This window comes from Mobula birostris, chromosome 15, assembly GCF_030028105.1.
Source record: "Mobula birostris isolate sMobBir1 chromosome 15, sMobBir1.hap1, whole genome shotgun sequence".
NCBI lineage: Eukaryota > Metazoa > Chordata > Chondrichthyes > Myliobatiformes > Myliobatidae > Mobula > Mobula birostris.
In genome coordinates this window covers 25833731-25850955 of record NC_092384.1, presented here as the reverse complement: position 1 = coordinate 25850955, position 17225 = coordinate 25833731, and the positions used below count along the sequence as shown (strand labels likewise).

General features: G+C 42.5%; 1 protein-coding gene and 1 pseudogene across 2 annotated transcripts in view; both read right to left on the bottom strand.

Moving 5' to 3' along the window:
* Positions 1-17225, bottom strand: part of LOC140210491 (11-beta-hydroxysteroid dehydrogenase type 2-like) — a 75115-nt gene that overhangs the window by 54546 nt on the left and 3344 nt on the right. The window lies entirely within an intron of this gene.
* On the bottom strand, positions 11909-12042 carry LOC140210795 (U2 spliceosomal RNA; annotated as a pseudogene).

Genomic DNA, 17225 nt, shown 5'->3' with positions numbered 1-17225 from the left:
TCTGGACTTCCCCAACATCGGGAACAATCTTCCTGCATCTAGCCTGTCCAATCCCTTTAGGATTTTATACGTTTCAATAAGATCCCCCCTTTAATGGATTAAATTATTGTATTTATTCCCTTTTGATCAGGTTCTTACTAATTCTCAGAATTCTAAACCATTTAACTTCAACCTGAAACTAGTCAAGGTTGCCCTCTGCGTCCTTTGATTTTTGATCTGGTTTTAGAACCTTTAGCTATTGCTTTTCGAAACTCTAATGATATTACTGGTATTTTACAGAAGTGTACTATCTACGAAGTTTCACTTTATGCGGATGATTTATTGCTTTACATTTCTATGGTCGAAACTTCATTAACTTCTGTGCTTTATTTACCATCTTGTTTTAGTCAGTTTTCTGGATATAAACTGAACCTACACAAGAGTGAACTTTTTCTGTTGAATATTTTGCCATTAACTGATATTAACCATCCTTTTAAAATTGTAAGAAACCAATTCACTTATTTGGGTGTAACAATTACTAAGAATTATAAACACTTATTTAAAGAAAATTTTCTTACTTTGTTAAATTATATAACAAGAACATTATCAAATTGGTCGCCCCTTTCGTTATCATTGATTGGTCGAATTAATTCTATTAGAATGAATGTTTTACCTAAATTTATATACCTCTTTCAGGCGTTAACTGTTTTTATTCCTAAATCCTTTTTTGACTCTCTGGACTCTATTTTATCCTCCTAAATATGGAAAAATAAACGTCCTTGATCGAATAAAGTCCATCTCCAGAAAGTTAAAAAGAATGGAGGTTTAGCTTTACCAAATTTTAGGTTTTGTTACTGGGCAGCTAATATACGGAATCTCACGATTTGGTTATACTATATTAATCACAAGGACTGTCCCAGGTGGATTTCGTTAGAAGCTAACTCGATGAATAAATTTTCTATTATCTCCCTTTTGGGTTCTTCACTTCCTTTATCCTTAAGTAAGATAACTGAAAATGTGGTAGTCAAACATACTTTGAAAATTTGGATACAATTTAGAAAACACTTTGGTTTGTTGAGATTCTCCCTTTCCAGTCCCATTTTCTTAAATTATTTTTAAGTCTTCTCTGACTAATGTAGTTTTTAAACAATGGGAAAGATTGGGCATTACATGTTTCTGAGATCTATTTGTGGGAGGAAGTCTTTCTTCATTCGAACAATTGTCAACTAAATATAGTTTACCAAAAACCTATTTTTTTCGGTACTTACAAATTAGAGATTTTCTGCGATCTCAATTATATACATTTCCTAATGGTCCTGATAAGAACGTATTAGATGAAATTCTTAATATGAAATCATTCTATAATGGTTCAATATCCAACAGTTATGGTATGTTGTTGGGAAAGAGAAATGATTCTTTAGACAAAATTAAAAATCTTTGGAAACAAGATTTACAGACCTCAATTTTTGAAGAAACTTGGAATGAGATTTTTAAAATGGTTAATACTTCATCGTTATGTGCTCGTCATTCCCTCCTACAATTTAAAGTGGTTCATAGGGCTTATATGACCAAGGTTAAGCTATCTCGTTTTTATATGGATATATCTTCCCTACCGTGATAGGTGTAACAATGGAGAAGCTTCATTTATTCATATGTTTTGGACATGCCCAAGTCTTGGAAAATATTGGAAGGAAGCATTCCAAACTTTTTCTGTACTGTTTAAAGTAAATTTTAAGCCTAATCCTTTGACCGCCCTATTTGGTATTGTTGGAAGGAAAGATATCATTTTGAAGACATCTGATCTGCACATTCTGGCTTTTATCTCTCTTATGGCTTGGAGGGCGTTTTTGTTTAAATGGAAGGATGCTGTTCTGCCTAATCATGCTCAGTGGTTACGGGATGTTATGGCATGCCTAAATTTAAAACAGGTTCGTTGTTCAATTTCTGAATCTAACCAAGATTTTCAAACTTTGTGGGGGCCGTTTTTAAATTATTTTCATAATCTCTGACTTCTTGTGAAAGTAGCGAAGTTGGTTAATAAATATATTTTATTATTTGGTAAGTTTTTTTTCCCTTTTTTTTCCTCAAACAACTTCGACTTTGGTAGTGGTGTAGATCTTTTTTCATTTTAACATCTTTTTATTGATACATAATCTTCTACAGCTATAAAATGATACAAGACTTCAACAAATATATATACAGTTAATAAAGCTGAAAAAATTTATCAAAAAAGAATAGTATATGATAATGAAAAAAAATATTTTTTATAAAGAAAAGAAGGAAAAAAGAGAACTCCAACTAACTAAAAGAAAAGAAACCCACTAACTACATGAGAAAAAAAACATTAGGAACCAACTCCCGGAGCAATACGTCTTACAATCATCTATATCTATAGATGATTGTAAGACGTATTGCTCCCGGAGTTGGTTCCTAATAGGTTAACAGTCAATGTATTAGGTTGTAAATTAATTTTCAGAGCTTTAGAAATTGAAGAAAATAAAGATTTCCAAAATGATTTTAATGAAGAACATGACCAAAACATATGTGACAAGATGGCTACTTCAGTTTTACACCTATAACGATAGTTGTCTATGTTAGGAAATATTTTGGATAGTCTCTCCTTTGTTAAATAATAATGGTGAACAATTTTAAATTGAATTCAACAGTGATTGGCACATATCGAAGAAGAATTGACCATTTTCAGAACTCGCGACCAATCTTCATTAACAAAGGTCATATTAAGTTCTCTCTCCCAATCTTGTTTAATCTTTAGTGAGAGGTTATCTTTTTGTAGTAAAAATAAATTATAAATTCTACCAATGGAACCTCTCACTGAAGGATTCATATTCAAAATAGTATCCAACAAATCAGATTCTTGCATATATGGAAACGTAGATAAGTATTTTTGTAAAAAATGTCTAACCTGAAGATATTGCAGGAAGTGTGTCTGAGAGAGAGAATATTTGCTAATTAACTCTTCAAAAGTCATCAATCGACCATCACTAAACAAATCTGCAAAAAAAAACCCAGATCCCCTTATTTCCCCAAAAGAGAAAAATGGGATTGGTTATTGAAGGTTTAAATAGAAAATTTTGATATAAAGAGCTAGACAATTTAAATTGTTTAAAATTAAAAGAGTTGTGAAACTGAAACCAAATCCATAAGGACTGTTTAACAACACGGTAGAGTTTTAACTTTGGAATTTTAGCAAGTTGTAAAGATAATGGAGCTCCTAATACTGAGGTTAAATGAAATTGTTTAATAGCTTTTAATTCCAAATCAATCCAAGCTGGGTTTTGGCTCTTGTTGAGCCAATATAGCCAAAAACATAATTGTCGAATATTAACAGCCCAATAATACAATCTTAAATTAGGTAGTGCAAGTCCACCATCTTTTTTAGATTTTAGAAAATGATATTTACTAATTTTTGTTTTTTTTATTATTCCAAATAAAGGACGAAATAATAGAATCAGCTTGATCAAAAACATTTTTAGTTAAAAAGATAGGTATATGTTGAAAAATATATAAAAATCTAGGTAAAATCATCATTTTCATGGCATGAATACGACCTATTAAAGGAAGTGTAAGTGGGTTCCATCTAGAAAATAATTGTTTCATAGAGTCCATTAAAGGAACTACATTAGCTTTATAAAGATCTTTATATTTTTTAGTAATGATAATATCTAAATACTTAAAAGAATTCACAATTCTAAATGGAATATTGTTATATATAAAAACAGGAGCATTTAATGGGAACAATTCACTTTTATTTAAGTTAACTTTATATCCTGAAAATTTTCCAAAATCATTTAATATTTAACATTTGGAGAGGTATAATATGATTAGGAATAGTCAGCATGGCTTTGTCAAGGGCAGATAGTGCCTTACCAGCCTGACTGAATTTTTTGAGGATGTGACTAAACACATTGATGAAGGAAGAGTGGTAGATGTAGTGTGTATGGATTGTAGCAAGGCATTTGATAAGGTACCCCATGCAAGGCTTACTGAAAATATAAGGAGGCATGGGATCCAAGGGACATTGCTGTGTGGATCCAGAACTGGCTTGCCCACAGAAGGCATAGAGTGGTTGTAGACGGGTTATATTCTGCATGGAGGACGGTGACCGGTGGTGTGCCTCAAGGATCTGTTCTGACACCCTTGATTTTTATAAATGACCTGGATAAGAAAGTGGAGAGATGGGTTAGTAAGTTTGCTGATGACACAAAGGTTGGAGGTGTTGTGGATAGTGTGGAGGGCTGTCAGAGGTTACAGCAAGACATTGATAGGATGCAAAATTGGGCTGAGAAGTGGCAGATGGAGTTCAACCCAGATAAGTGTGAAGTCGTTCATTTTGGTCGGTCAAATATGATGGCAGAATATCATATCACTGGTAAGACTCTTGGCAGTGTGGGGGATCAGAGGGATCTTGGGGTCCAAGTCCATAGGACGTTCAAAGCAGCTGTGCAGGTTGACTCTGTAGTTAAGAAGTCATATGATGTATTGGCCTTTATTAATCGTGGAATTGAATTTAGGAGCCAAGAGGTAATGTTGCAGCTATATAGGACCCTAGTCAAACTCCACTTGGAGTACTGTGCTCAGTTCTGGTCACCTCACTACAGGAAGGATGTGGAAGCCATTGAAAGGGTGCAGAGGAGATTTACAAGGATGTTGCCTGGATTGGGGAGCATGCCTTATGAAAATGGGTTGAGTGAACTCGGCCTTTTCTCCTTGGAGTGACAGAGGATGAGAAGTGAACTGATAGAGGTGTATAAGATGATGAGAGGCATTGATCGTGTGGATAGTCAGAGGTTTTTTCCCAGGGCTGAAATATTTGCCAAAAGACTCAGGTTTAAGGTGCTGGGGAGTGGGTACAGAGGAGATGTCAGGGGTAAGTCTTTTATGCAGAGAGTGGTGAGTGCGTGGAATGGGCTTGTGGCAACGGTGGTGGAGGTGGATACGATAGGATCTTTTAAGAGACTTTTGGATAGGTACATGGAGCTTAGAAAAATAGAGGACTATAGGTAAGCCTAGTAATTTCTAATGTTTGGCACAACTTTGTGGGCCAAAGGGCCTGTATTGTGCTGTAGGTTTTCTATGTTTCTACGTAGGAGGGAAGATGGAAATGACAACAGAGGCCGGGACATCTTAGGTGGAGGTAACAAGAAGGTGGAACCTTAAACGAGGAGACGGAGGGGCCAACTGCAAGAAGAGTGCGTATGTGATGGACACATGGAGAGGATGGAGGAGGGGAAAGGGACAGGGTGGTGGGGGTTAGTGAGAAGAGTGGGGATGGAGGAGGAACTGCACAGATCAGGAGAAGAGAGAAAAAGGACAGAGCAGGTGCAGGTCGCCTGAAAGCGGAGGATTTGTCAGGTTGTACACGACCATGTGGAATTTGAGGCACTGTTCACCTGGTCTGCATCTAACCTCACCCCAACAATGGAAGAGACAGGTCAGTGTAGGAACAGGGAGGGGAGTTAACATGGTGAGCAACCTGAAGCATCAGAAAGTCCCAGTGCACTGAGCACAGATGCCCAGCAAAGCAGTCCCAAAGTTCACACTTGATCACACTGATGAAGAGGAGGACACAGCAAGACAACTAACTTCAATAAATAAGATCTTATTTTTTTCTTCTGGTTATTGGCCTTTCCGCTGCTTAATATAATATTTGCAGTGTTGCTATGTTAAAGATCTTACAATGTTACTCTATTAAAATCCTTAAGGGTTTAAGACCCTTTAAAGCTCATGGTATACAGAACAAAAGGAAACTATGGTAAATCATTATAATTTACTGATTAGGCCCCAACATGAGTACTACAGTCACAGCTAGAGTATTACAGCTATTTCTAGACACTATCATTTAAGAAATATACAAGATGGGGAGAAGATTTGCATGAATGTTTTATATGATTAAATTGTTCAGTAACGTGGAAAGACTGGAGATACAGAGGTTATTCTCCATAAAGCAGAGAAATCCTTTAAGAATTTTAAAGTAGCAAAATTGAAAATATTATATTCAAGAAATGAAAAGACCATTAACCAGAAGAAAACAAAACTAAAACAATTGGCAAAAAAAAAGCATGAAAACAGGGAAAAGCAGGAGAGCAGAATAGCCTCTTTGCATGATATGTGACGGAAGTCTTTTTACTTGTAACTGTTTGTTTATTAAATTCAGTTTTTCAAATATATCTGACAGGTAAAATCTGTCAGACTCGGCATTGGCAATTTGTTCTGCAAGCTGCTCATCACTTAGAAATCCTACAATACTATCCCAAATTGCAACAAAGTGCCAATAACAATTACCTTTTGATAACCATATGCACAAGTAGCCATTCAAATTCCCCTTCATTGTCCTCACAAAGTTGGCAAAAAAGACGATCTTGAAATGTATTTGCTTTGATGATGTTCACAGCCATTAGTACCACAGCAAAGGTGTCATTCAAATGCCTCCCAATTTTTTTGCAATCAAATGATGACGGTGGATGACACAGTGTATGCAAAAAAACATCAGGCACAATATTTTTTAAATAAGCGATGAATCCTCGGTATCTTCCTACCATTGAAGCAGCACCATCAATTGCACAAGCCATTATATTTTGCAGCGGAATATTGCTTTCTAAGAAATAGCTCTTGACTTCTTCAAAAATAGTTTCCCCTTTAGTATCAATCTTAAAGTTTCGGGCAAAAAGCATTTCCTTACTGACCTGACCATCATTCAAATACCTAACATACAGTAAGTCATCAGAAGGGCCTTATTATCACATAATGTGCTTTCATCGATTTGCAGAGCAAACCTCTTAACTTGCAGTCGTGCAACTAGTTGAAATTTTTTTTTATTTCAAAATATACTTTATTCAAAAATAAATATATACAGTAAACCATTCAATAACTTTTCATCCTTTACATACGTTTCCATTATACTCAGTAAAATACCCGTGTTTATAGCCACCCACGTGGCACTCCAGTAGTTCAGCTTAGCATCTCATTGTTGAGGGGTATACTCCCCGCCCACCGACCCCTCCCACTCCCACGGGTGGAGAAACCTATACTGTGGTCCTTCCCCACCGGGCCCTTGCGGTGGCTGCACCAAGTTTCAGTGCGTCCCTCAGCACGTACTCCTGCAGCCGAGAGTGTGCCAGTCGGCAGCATTCTCCCACGGACATCTCCATGTGCAGGTAGATCACCAAGTTTCGGGCTGACCAAAGAGCGTCTTTCACCGAGTTGATGATCTGCCAGCAGCACCGGATGTTGGTCTCCGTGTGCGTCCCCGGGAACAGCCCGTAGATCAGAGAGTCCTCTGTCACGCAGCTGCTGGGGATGAAACGTGACACTAGCCCGTCCATCCTCCTCCACACCCTCTTTGCGAACTGGCAGTGTGCAAAGAGGTGGGTCACAGACTCCTCCTCACTGCAGTCCTCCCGTGGGCAGTGGGGTGCGGAGACGACGTTCCGGGCGTACAGGAGGGCTCTGACTGGGAGGGCCCCTCTCACCGCCAGCCAGGCGAGGTCTTGGTGCCTGTTGGTGAGATCTGGCGATGAGGCATTTTGCCAGATGAACTGGACAGTCTGCTCAGGGAACCACCCCACTGTGTCCATCACGTCCTTCTCCTGCAGTTCCTGCAGGACACTTCGTGCTGACCACTGCCTGATGGCCTTGTGGTCAAAGGCGTTCTCCTGGAAGAACTTTGCTACGTGGGATAGGTATGCCGGCAACGACCAGCTGACTGGGGCGTTGCGCGGGAGTGGGGCCAGACCCATCCTTCGCAGCCAGGGCGACAAGTAGAACCTGGGCACATAGTGGTACTTGGTGCCCACATACCTGGGTTCTACACACAACCTGATGCAGCCACATACGAAGCTGGCCATCAGGGTGAGGGCGACATTGGGGACGTTCTTGCCCCCGTTGTCCAGGGACTTGTGCATGGCGGTTCGTCTCACCCGCTCCATCTTGGATCCCCAGACGAATCTGAAGACAGCTCGGGTGATTTCCGAGCTGTAGGAGCGGGGGACGGGCCAGACCTGCGCCAAGTACAGCAGCCCTGAAAGCACCTCACACCTGATGACCAGGTTCTTGCCCGTTATCGACAGGGAGCGCCCTCCCCACAGTCCCAATTTCTGTTTCACCTTGGCAGTCCGCTCCTGCCAGTTCTTGTTGCACGCCTCAGCCCCTCCGAACCAGATCCCCAACACCTTCACGTGGTCGGACCTGATGGTGAAGGGGACGCTGGATCGGTCGGGCCAGTTGCCAAAGAGCATGGCTTCGCTCTTTGTGCGGTTGACCCTGGCCCCCGACGCTAGCTCGAACTGTTCGCAGGTGCCAATCAACCTGCGAACTGACCTCGGATCAGAGCAGAAGACGGTGACGTCGTCCATGTACAGGGAGGTTTTCACTTGGGTCCCTCCACTGCCTGGCAGCGTCACCCCTCTTATGCCCTCATCCCTCCTGATGGCTTCCACAAAGGGTTCTATGCAGCAGACAAACAAGACAGGGGAGAGGGGGCAGCCCTGCCTGACTCCAGACCTGATGGGGAAGCTGTCTGTTTCCCACCCGTTGACCTGGACTGCACTACGGATGTCTGTGTAGAGCAGTCTGATCCAATTCCGGATTCCCTCCCCAAATCCCATTTTGGAGAGCACGTCCGCCATGTACGTGTGCGATATCCTGTCGAAGGCTTTCTCCTGGTCCAAGCTGACCAGGCAGGCGTCCACCCCCCTGTCCTGCACGTAGGCGATGGTGTCCCTCAGCAGCGCGAGGCTGTCTGAGATCTTCCTGCCCGGTACAGCACAGGTTTGGTCCGGGTGGATCACCTGTCCCAGAGCAGACTTGACCCTGTTGGCGATAGCCTTGGACAGGATCTTGTAGTCCACATTCAGGAGAGAGATGGGTCTCCAATTCCTAATGTCCTCCCTTTCCCCCTTCTGCTTGTCGATGAGGGTGATGATGCCCTTCCTCATGGACTCAGATATACTGCCGGCCAGAAGCATAGCGTTGTACACTTCCAGCAGGTCTGGGCCCATCCAGTTCCACAGAGCCGAGTACAACTCAGCCGGTAAGCCGTCGCTTCCGGGAGTCTTACCCGACCCGAAGGAACGGATGGAGCCCGTCAGCTCGTCCAGGGTCAGTGGCTGATCCAGACTCTCCCGCTTGCCGTCGTCTAAGACCTGCGTGATAGACGACAGGAAGTTGCGGGAGGCTGTGGATTCTGTGGCCTTTTCCTCGTACAGCCCGGCATAGAAGGACTTGCAGATCCTCAGTATGTCGGTCTGCGAGGACGCGACTGAGCCGTCCTCTTCCTTAAGGTTGTGGATCACAGAGCTCCCCCTGTGCACCTTTTGGAAGAAGAAGCGTGAGCACGTCTCGTCCTGCTCCACGGTTTGGACCCTTGATCGGAAGATGATCTTGGAGGATTCAGCGGCGAGGTGCTGGGCTTGCCGGCCCTTCACCTCTCGCAGTTCCTCCCTGACATCCACCCCCTTCGACTGCAGAAGGAGAAGTTGCTGCAACTCTGTCTGGAGTTTACGCAGTTCCCTCTGCTCCTGCCTTGCCTTCTGAATACCCTTGCGGATGAAGAACCTCTTAATGTTCTCCTTGGTGGCTTCCCACCAGTGAACCGGGGAATCAAAGAAGGCTTTCAAGGTTCTCCAACCTGTGTACTCCCTCTCTAGTTCCTCGATGTTCTCTGGGGTCAGCAGCTTTACGTTCAGCTTCCACGTCCCCCTGCCTGCCTTCTGGTCCTCCCGTAAGCGACAGGTGGCTCTCAGAAGGCAGTGGTCAGAGAAGAAGACCGGCGTGACGTCGGTGGACCTGACCGTGAGGGACTCAGACAGGAAGAGGAAGTCGATCCGGGAGCGGGCTGAGCCGTCCGATCGTGTCCAGGTGGCTTGCGGCTGTGCTCCACCTGTGGGGGTGCCAAAGGCGTCGCGCAGCTTGGCTGTCTTCACCATTTCCCTCAGGAGTCTGGAGGTACTGTCTAGCCTGCCGTCGGCACTGCCGGGTCCTCCAGCCGCATCAATGGTGCAATTGAAGTCTCCGGCCAGAACGACCGGCTGGGTCGTCACCAGCAGCTGTGGGAGCTGCTCGAAGACGGCCAGCCGCTCGCTCCGCACGGGGGAGGCGTACACGTTGATCAGCCGGAGCGGAGTGCCCCGGTATTTGACATCTGCTACCAGGAGGCGCCCCGCAACCACCTCTTTAACTTGGGTGATTGAGAAGTTGCCTCCCCACAGCAGAATCCCCAGGCCGGAAGCGCGACAATCGTTGCCCCCCGACCACACCGACAAACCTTTTTTCCACCACCGTGACCACCTCCGGTAGTTACGGAGATGTGGTAGTCCACACTCCTGGAGGAAGGTCACATCGGCCTTTACAGTGTCCAGGTACTGGAGCGTGCTGACGCATCGCCCAGTACTCTTCAAACTTCGCACATTCAAGCACGCCAATTTAAGGTCTGCCATCGTTGTAAGTCTTTTATTTTGGCTGCTCTCCGTCCTCACCCTTGCCATCCTGAGCCTTCATTCCCACCGCCTTTGTGAAGTTTTCCACCTCCTGTGGGCTCAGGTACTGCTGGTAGTACTCCTCCGTGTGTGGCCGTTTTGGTTCTGGGTCTGGGCCCGGGGGGTTGCTGACTTCCTGGGCTGCTTCCCCTTCCGGCTGCTGGGTGCCAGCCGTGGCTCTGCTCCCGGATTCCCGGAGCTCTGTGCGTCTGCTGCTCTCCGCCTCCTGTACTTGGGGGGTGGCCAGCAGACTTTCTCCCCTCTCTCTCCTCCTCTCCACCTGTTCTGCCAGCCGCTTCTTCCGCCGGGGCTGCTGGCCTCCCCCAACTCCTTCCTCCTCTGAAGAGGACAGGGTACCAGGGGCTGTGTGGTTCCCTGCCCTTTTCTGGCGTTGCTCCGCCTTCTGTCGCTTGGCTGCCGCCTTTTGGGTCTTTTTTCGTTTCACGACCTTCCATTCGGTTTCCCCCTCAGCTCTCCCCTCCTCCATGGACTCCTGCTCGTCGTTTGCCTGGTCCTGGAGGGTCTGCAGTGGGGTGGCAGGTCTTGGGGTGCTTGCACCTTCCTCCCTGGTCTCGTCATCCGTCCTGTCGGGTGCCTCATCTGCAGCGCTGGCGGGTACGTCCGCATCTGCCTGGGCCCTTTCAGGGCCAGCACCTCCCCTGGTCGCCTGTGCGTAGGTGCCCCCACGCCTCGGGCAGGCTCTGTACAGGTGGCCAGCCTGTCCGCAGAGGTTGCAGGCCTTGGCCTGCGTGCAGTCTTTGGTCAGGTGGCCTTCGATTTTACAGTTCTTGCACATCACCACCCTGCACTGGGCTGCGATGTGCCCTTCCTTGCCGCAGTTTCGGCACACCCTGGGTTGTCCCGCGTACACCATGTACCCTCGGTTCCCTCCGATGGCGAAGACGGAGGGGGGGTGGATGATGCCGCCGTTGGAATCCAACCTCAGCTTCACCTTCACCTGCCGTTTGCTGGTCCAGATTCCCAGCCCGTCCTTCACGTCTGCTGGTGTTCCTACGCTCTCCACATACCGAGCGAGGAACGTAAGGACATCTACCACTGGCACGTGCGGGTTGAACATGTGCACCGTGATTGTCCTTTCCTGTTGCGTAGCCGTTGCAAAGAGGGGCTGTGCTTTCAGCAGCGACAGCGGCGCCTCTGTCCCCTTCAGCTGAAGCTGCTGGTACAGCTTCTGCCACCCTGCAGCCTGCCGGGAAGTGACATCGAAGAAACCTGCGAAGTCCTGGGCGCAGTAGATGTCATCGGGCGTAAATCCGCAGCAATCCAGCAAGACCTTCCGGATGAAGGTCTCTCGGGTGAAGCCGGTGCCCCCGTTCCGGTCTCGCACTGTCAGCCTGACAGTGTTCTTGATACCCTGGCCTCGAGCTGATGTACTGCTCGCTGCTGCCATCTTCTTCCTCACTGCTGTCGTCGCTGGTATGGGGTGTTAGATTGGAGGCCAATCAGCATTAGGATCCACCCCTGCGTCAGCGCGAACTCTCCTCCTCCGCCTTCTGGTCTGATAAGAACAGATACTACACTTGATCTTAGCCAAAAGGCCGACAGAAACTCCAGGAGTTCTCTCCTCTCTGCAGATTAACCGTTTCTGGTAGATGACCCCACTGCAGTAACTCAGCCTTCATGTTGTGGCGACCCACTTTCCAGCACACTCGAACCGGCTCACAAAACGGTGCGCGCCAGCAGAGGGCCGACCCCAAAAAGGGCGCCAGGCCATCTTCACCAGCAGGGGAAAATCCCGCGCGCGAAAAGGGTCTGGGAATATGCATTCCCCACAGTAGTCCCACCCCAGGGAGGGCGGAAACGGGAAGGCTTTAAAGGAGGCCGCGGAGTTTGAATAAATCTCTTTTATTGCAACTCCAACTCACCGGCTACGTGTCGTTATTCTAGCGCTGTGTAGCACACCGCTACAGCCTCACAGTTTATAATGATTATAACACACGTGGACCAGTGGAAGACAAACAGAACCAGCCTCCTGCTACATATTCGCTGGCTGGTCTTGCTGCAGAGAGCCTTGCCAAATCTGCAGTTTGTGATTTGGGGGTGGGGGCGGAAGTGGAGTGGGGCCCTGCAGGGTGGGGACGGTGGTTTGTGTGTGGTCAAGCAGGAGCAGAGGTAAGAATTGTTATGCCTCACCTACCCCCCCCCACACACAAACACCCACTCTAAGCTGCTTTCTGGCCTCATTTGCATCATCTAGTATATTTTTACATTAATTTCATTTAGGGTTCTAATAAAATTACATATGTCCATTTCTGTTTTTATTTATATAATTTAGTAATATTTCTTTAAAACAATAAACTGATCTTGGCCTATTCAGGAACTCCTGTGACTGCAGTTTCCTGTTTTTCTATCTGTCACCCTTATGACGGTCCCCAGGGAAGCCATTTGGCCAAGACTGCGAGCCTTTGTATTAGCTACAGTACAAAGCACTTGCTGAAAGAAGCAAAGGAACCTTTGCAATAGTAACTTGGAAGAAGGAAATGGAATGAACACATTAAAAGGCAACTTTACTGGAGCATAATAACAATCAAAACAGAAGGAGGGGACTAATTTGAAGGCTGTTTCACTGGACTGAGCACATTCCCAGACATCCCACCCTGCAAAAACTCATTTCAGGGAGGTAGCACTCCCGCGCCCCCCCCCCAGCAACCCCATATCCCTCCCCCAACCCCGGTCGACCTCCAAGGGTGTATGTAATAGTTTGTTTAGTGATTTTGTCTAAATCTGTAAACCAAATTGGGAAGTTGGGTATATGCAGAAAATGTGACATTAAAATTTGTACTTATATTATCATGTTTATTCTATTACAACTTTAAGTCTACAGGGAGTTTGGCCTCATCACGTAGGACATCAATAGAGTAGCTCCTTAGCAGCCAGCCAGCTAGTTTAAATAACGTTAGCTATGCTAATGAACGAATGACACCTGTTAAACTCACCTCAACGTGTCTTTTACATTTTAACCCAAAATGGACAATAGAAAAGTCACCGTTGCAAATGGTGCAGCGAGCAACACTGTCATTATTTTTGAGGGCAACTGTAAAGCCCGCCCAAGAGAAAACTGATAGGTCTACTTAGCAGGGGTCCCCAACATTTTTTGCACCGCAAACCGGCCGACTGGGGGGGAGGTGTTAATCACGACTGTAATATAGGTGGTAAGTCAACTATAAGTCACTTATAAGTGGTTAATACACTCAATTTCATTTCTAAAAGGGTTTATCCAACAAATTTAATATTAAACACAGCGCGTATTTTCTTCGCATGAATATAGTGATAAATCAATAGCATCATAATATTTGGATATTAAACACACAGCGCATATTTTCCTCATCTGAACATATAAAATCATTGTAACACACCAATATCACTGAATCAGTGGGAGCCCTGGGCTTGTTTCCCTGCAACAAGACGGTGCCATAGAGGGGTGATGGGAGACAGCGGTACTCGAAGCGGGTTCCTTATGTCTTTATTTCTTTTTAAATCTTTTTATTAATTATTATTGAAAATCAACAACAGAAAAAAATACATCAAAATAATCAAGATAACATATCCATATGTAGAGTAAAAGTTAAACTATCAACCAGGCTAAACAGTATATCAATAATAATCAAAAACAAAGTATTAAAGCTTTTTTTCATGGAAAAAAGGAAAGAAAAAAAAAGAACCCCCTATTAACTAAAACAGAGAAAAAACCTGAATAACTAAAAAAAGGGGGGAAAAAAACCCATTTGGAGCACAAACCCGGAGCGATGCGCCATATAAGCTTCCATAAAAAAAGACATCAAACCGCCAACCAAATTCATATAACCAAGCATCAGAAAAGGACCATCTTAATTAACTCAAGTCAAATGATGATAACGGGCAATAGAACCCCCACCTTCTCTCAAAGTCAAATTTAGGATCAAAAGTTCGACTTCTAATTTTTTCCAAACTAAGACATAACATCACCTGAGAGAACCATTGTATCAAAGTGGGAGCAGAGGCATCTTTCCATTTTAATAAAATAGCCCTTCTAGCCAATAATGTGACAAATGCAATTACATATTGGTCAGATATAGAAATACCGTGAATATGTTGAGGAATTATGCCAAACAAAACCGTCAATTTATAAGGTTGTAAATTGATTCTTAAAACTTTAGAGATTATAGAAAAAATAGATTTCCAGAATTGTTTCAATACAGAACACCAAAACATATGTGTCAATATAGTTATCTCAGTTTTGCATCTATCACACTGATTATTTACATTAGGAAAAATTTTAAACAATCTCTCCTTCGTCAAATAATAACGATGTACAATTTTAAATTGAATTAGAGAATGACTGGCACAAATTGAAGAGTTAACCAGCCTCAAAATTCGCAACCAATCCTCTGTTATCAAGGTCATATTAAGCTCTCTTTCCCAATCTTGCTTGATCTTAGGTAAAGGATAACCGTTCTGTTGTAACAGTAAATTATAAACTTTCCCAATAAAGCCTTTCACTAAAGGGTTCATTTTTAAAATAATGTCTAACAGGTCAGAATCTTGTATATATGGAAAATTACTTAAATATTTTTGTAAAAAATGTCTGACCTGAAGATATTGCAAAAAATGTGAATATGAGAGAGCGTATTTAGTTACTAATTTCTCAAAGGACATCAATCAACCTTCTTGAAACAAGTCCATAAAGGAAAAAATTCCTTTATTCCTCCAAAGAGAAAAGGTAGGATCATTAAGTGAAGGTTTAAATAAATAGTTTTGATAAATTAAACTATGAAGGTTAATTTTTTTAAGATTATAAAACTTATGAAACTGATACCAAATTCATAGTGATTGATTAATCATAGGATTTATATTTCGAATAGAAATTTTGGCTAATTGTACAGGTAAAGGAGCTCCTAATAATGAAGCTAAATGAAACTGTTACACAGTTTTCAATTCCAAGTCAACCCAAGATGGTCATTCCTCTTTATCGGTCCAATACAACCAAGAACACACATAACGTATATTAACCGCCCAATAATACATTCTTAAATTAGGCGAAGTAAGACCTCCATCCCTTTTTAATTTTTGTAAATGACATTTTCCAATTCTTGGTCTTTTATTATTCCAAACAAAAGATGAAATAATAGTCAACTTGATCAAAAAACTTCTTAGTTAGAAAAATAGGAATGTTTTGAAATATATATAAAAATTTTGGTAAAATCATCATTTTAACTGCATGACTTCGACCTACTAAGGAAAGTGTAAGTGGATTCCATCTAGAAAAAAAATTGCTTCATAAAATCCACTAAGGGAACTAAATTAGTTCTATAAAGGTCTCCATATTCTTTAGTAATGGTAATACCTAAATATTTAAAAGAATCTATAACTTTTAAAGGAATGTTATATATAGAAGCGGAATCATTTAAAGGAAATAATTCACTTTTATGCAGGTTTAATTTATATCCTGAAAACAATCCAAATTCATTTAATAATTTCAATAAGCTAGGAATATATTTATCAGGATTCGAAATATAAACCAAAAGATCATCTGCATAAAGGGAGATCTTATGAATAGTCCCATTTATAGAAATTCCTTGAATATTTTTAGCTTCACGAAGTGCAATAGCCAAGGGTTCCAACATCAAGTTAAATAACAGAGGACTTAATGGACATCCTTGTCTCGTACCCCGAGAAAGTTGGAAAAAGGGGGATCTGCAGTTATTAGTGATAACAGTGGCAATAGGGGTTTTATATATCAATCTAATCCATTTATTAAAATTAGTACCAAAACCAAATTTCTCTAAAACTTTAAATAGATCTTTCCATTCAACTCTACCAAATGCCTCTTCAGCATCTGGAGAAACAACACATTGGGGAGTCTTAGAGAGGGATGAGTACATAATATTTAACAATCTCCGCGTGTTAGAAAAAGAATAACGGCCTTTTATAAAACCCGTTTGATCTTGAGAGATCATTTTTGCTAGTATATTCTCCATCCGATTAGCCATTATTTTTGAAAGAATTTTGGCATCCACATTTAATAATGAAATAGGTCTATATCAAGCACAATCAGTAGGATCTTTATCTTTCTTAAGGATTAAGGAAATAGAAGCTTCATAAAATGTGGAAGGTAACTCTCCTGACATAAAAGAATCTTTAAGCATTTCTAACATATAAGGAGTAAGCAAATGTTCAAATTTTTTATAAAATCCTACAGTAAAACCATCCAGTCCAGGAGCTTTACCAGATTGCATTGAAAGAATAGCTTTCTGAATTTCTCTTTCAGTAAAAGGCACATCAAGAATTTGCTGATCTTCAACAGATACTCTAGGAAAATCAATCTTTTGTAAAAAGGCATACTTATTAGAAGGGTCAGCTGGAAACTGAGATTTATAAGGTTCACTGTAATAGTCCTGAAAAGTTTTATTAATATCTTCATAACTACAAGCTAAACTACCATCTCTCTTACAAATTTTTAAAATTTGTCTTTTAGCTCTAACTGCTTTAAGTTGAGATGCTAATAGCTTGTTACTGTTATCTCCAGACATATAAAATTGACTTTTTAATTTAACCAAATTTCTTTCAATCAGATAAGTTAACAGTAAATTATATTGAGATTGAAGTTCAACCCTTTGTTTAAATAGATCAACATGAAAATAAACTGCATAAGTATTATCTAGATCTTTAATTAGTTTGGAAGTTCCATCTAATTCTATTTTTGTCTGTTTCTTAAGTTTAGCCAAATAAGATATTATCTGACCTCGCAAATATGCT